The sequence below is a fragment of the Syngnathus acus genome, chromosome 15, assembly GCF_901709675.1.
Source record: "Syngnathus acus chromosome 15, fSynAcu1.2, whole genome shotgun sequence".
NCBI classification, from domain to species: Eukaryota; Metazoa; Chordata; class Actinopteri; order Syngnathiformes; family Syngnathidae; genus Syngnathus; species Syngnathus acus.
Window position 1 is genome coordinate 12138970 of NC_051100.1, and position 3667 is coordinate 12142636.

A 3667-nucleotide genomic window follows, 5' to 3' on the forward strand; every position below is an offset into this window, starting at 1 on the left:
CACCCGGTCATGTGATCTCCGGAGCTATACGTGTAGCTCGTATCGCATTGCCAACTTTACACCTGTATGTGCTCCAATTTTATTTATTATTACCGTGTTTTCCGGACTATAAGTCACTCCGGAGTAAAAGTCGCACCACCCATAAAATGCATAATAAAGAAGAAAAGAAACATATAATACTGGATATATATAATATAATATATAATATATACTGGAGTACAAGTCGCATTTTTGGGGGAACTTTATTTGACAAAATACAACACCAAGAATGGGCATGAATAGGCAACAACAGGCTAAACGATACAGTATGCTAATGTTACACTAACTAAGAGTGTGCCTGACGTAACATATTAACAGTTATTCAAATAACTATAACATAAATAACAAGTTTATCAAACCATCCATGTCACTCCAAATTATTAAATCCATCGAAATCTTCACTGTGTAAACAACACCGCTGCTGGCTCCGGAAGTACATGCGGCACTGACATCAGACTCATCGTCAGTTGCAGTTCCAATTATTCTACAGGCCTGTATAACTCCATCTAAACGATATATCAAATAACTATAACATAAATGACAAGTTTATGGAACCATCCGTGTCACTCCAAATGATTAAATCCATTGAAATCTTCATCCTCTGTATCACTTGTAAACAACTCCGCTGATTCCGGAAGTTAGTGGACGGATTCAGACTCATCGTCAGTTGCAGTTCCAATTATTCCGCAGGCCTAGAGCGCCCTCATGCGGTTTAGTCTGAAAATAACATGTGAAGTGAATCTACTATTCGTAAGTAAGTAATGTGTTAATGATCAAGTAATAATGTGTTAACAATCTCACATGTAACTCGCTCCTGAGTATAAGTCGCAACCCTGGCCAAACTGAAAAAAACTGTGACTTATAGTCCATAAAATACGGTCTCTTACAAATGGTAATTAAACATTAAAACACCTGCAACTTATAGTCCGGCGCGGTCTACATACTTCTCTGAGAAATAACTCAGGAATCATTAAGACCGGCCTTACTATGCTTCCTAAGTGCAGTATGTGAATGTTTTCTTTTTTCCCTCGTGTTGTATTGCGGCAAAATGCCAGAGGATCTTCCAGTGCAAACACTTAAGTCTTATCCATCCCACGTGTTGGACCATCTCATGGTCCAGCAGAGCGTGTCAGAGTTCACACACTTATTATCACAAAGCAGCAAAACATCCCATCCTCTTGCGGAGATACAACATTTTCATTTTTTTCTCTTCAGGCTTGCCACTCCGCCGTCGTGAGTTCTCTTATTGCTCCCAGTGTGCGTGTGATGTATTATTAAATAAAGCAGGCTTTCGTTTAATGCGCACAACGCTGGCAAAGTGCATATCTGCAAACATATGTTCACTGCTTACATAATGTGCGCCTTTATTTGAATCAAAGAGTAAATAAATAGCGACCCCAGCAAGGACTTAAACAGGCGACATTTGCATTTGTTAAATGAATCCAGCGGCGCTTAAGGGAGGTTTTTAAGCTTATTATTACAGCAGTGGATCATGGGAGGGGAATTCATCAGATAAGCCGCTTAGAGTGGCCTTTATTTTCCTCAACGCTCTGCAGCAATATTTGCTCAGTGCACCAGAGAAAGAAAGAGATTCTCCGGGGGGGGGGTCTGGTCCCGACACTCCTGCCACGGCCATACTCCCTGCGCAAATGTTGCAACCCCCCCCAGATTTGTTGCATATAAAAATAAACAGTTCTCTATACAAACAAATATTCTAATTCAGTTAGTGAGACGACATCATTTTCCCATTAAAATGTTTTGATTATTATTGCTTCATTCTTCAATTTGGCCCTTGAGTGCAATCGAGCTGGAAAAAAGGCAGAGAAGTGAAAGATGCTTGTAGTCATCTTGAATTGAAACCTTGACGTGCTTTTAATGTGCTTTGTTTTTGCCAGTGGGAGTCCTCATCGTAGCATCGGGCACACTCGGTGAGATGGAGATGACCTTGAGAAGTTGAGGAGATGGAAAACGCCTTCTGCTTAGCACAATGGAGACGGCGAGCCAAGCATCTGCTTCTATTTGCGTGAGTCAAGTGGCACTTGCCAATCAAACTTATGTCACGTAGTTTTTCAAGTTCACTTATCAGATATTTCAGAATCGTAATTGGCCGTATGGTCAGGCGTGTACTCGTCCTCCGGCTCCATCAGGCGGGGTGGGCTCCACCTCGGTCATCAGCCTAACAGCGCTCAGCGCCATAGGAAATGGACGCCTCGTGTTCCTAATGTTGTGGCCACTGAGTGCGTATTAATGTTGTCTTGGCAAAAGGTCGGTGAGAGCCGGCATCCAAAGAGCAATTTGCGCTTCTATTGGTTGCTTTCAGAAAGTTCCCGTTAGGTTTAGAAGGATTGCGCGGCTTTCAACTCTCAGCTGCGGCTACAAAGTGGTTGCGTCGGCGGTCACGGAGAGGAGGCAAAGGGTCTCCTGCCGCCAATCATTTCCCACAATACACTTTAGCAAAACCAAGCGCGAAGCAGACCGCCAGAGTCCGTGCGGTTTTCGTGTTTGGGAAGGAGTTGCTGCCCATCTGCTTCCAACTGCTTTTATTAGGACCATCTTCAGCTTTTGGGTGTTAACCTGGTGACACCCAAAATATTTGAACCAATTATGTATCAACACGTTGGCTGGTTAAAATGTGGAGCAAACGAGCTTTTTGTGAAAACAAACATCAAGCACAACCGTCTGTGCTCCCCTTTTCTTTATGTTAACGAGCAGGCCAGGGAGGAATGCACCACGGGATAATCCCGCTGAATCGTTTTTTTGAGTCATGCAATTTTGGACGTGAGGAATTGTAATTGGTGACACATTGTGCATCTTATTGTATCCCAACAGATCTGGCGGGCAAACTCGGCGGGATACACACTCATCTCCTGCAGAATGTTCCTTATCATAAACCATTGGAGGATGCCTCGTGGCTTCCAGTAAAAAGAAAAAAAAACTGTTACGGCTCAAGCCTTGCGGGTGTCAGATGGAGCAAGCCATTTGCCGCATTTTTTCACTAACCCTGCTTGGCCTCCTTTGTAGAGGATGAAGAATATATGCCTGTGAGTGTTATATTATCGTTGCTCCACTTTGAGGTTTAAAGGGACATCGGTGCTAGTTTGGTTAGCCTGTCAATTATGTTTTCCATTGTGTCTTAGCATTAAGCTAGCAGAGGCAATGTTATTTTCTTTTTTAAATACACATTGTGAAAATCTCTTTTCTGACGTATCTTCCATTCTCTGCTTGCTTAAGTTCACTGTCGCCATACAGTACTCGTATCTTGAATTTGTGTTTGCAAGTCAAAGAAAAAAAAAAGTCTGGTCTCTAAAAAAACTCATATCTGAAGGCAAAACTATAGCGGCACGCAAATGTCAGCGAGTGCATTTTGCCTGACTAGCAATGAGTGTACTAAAAGCTGTCCCAGTGAGCAGGACAAAGAGCCGTCCATGGACCTTAATTCTCAATGGGGGTAGAATGAGAGAACTTCTCCACGCCGCTTCCCTGCTCGCCGGTAGGTGGAGCTTGTCTCCTTTGGCTGAGGAGGAGGAGGAGGAGGGAGAACCGGAGCCGGAGATGATTAAGGTGGAGGGGGGGGAGTGAGAGAGAGTGAGAGAGAGCGAGAGCAAGCGTCAGCACTCCATGCGTTAAA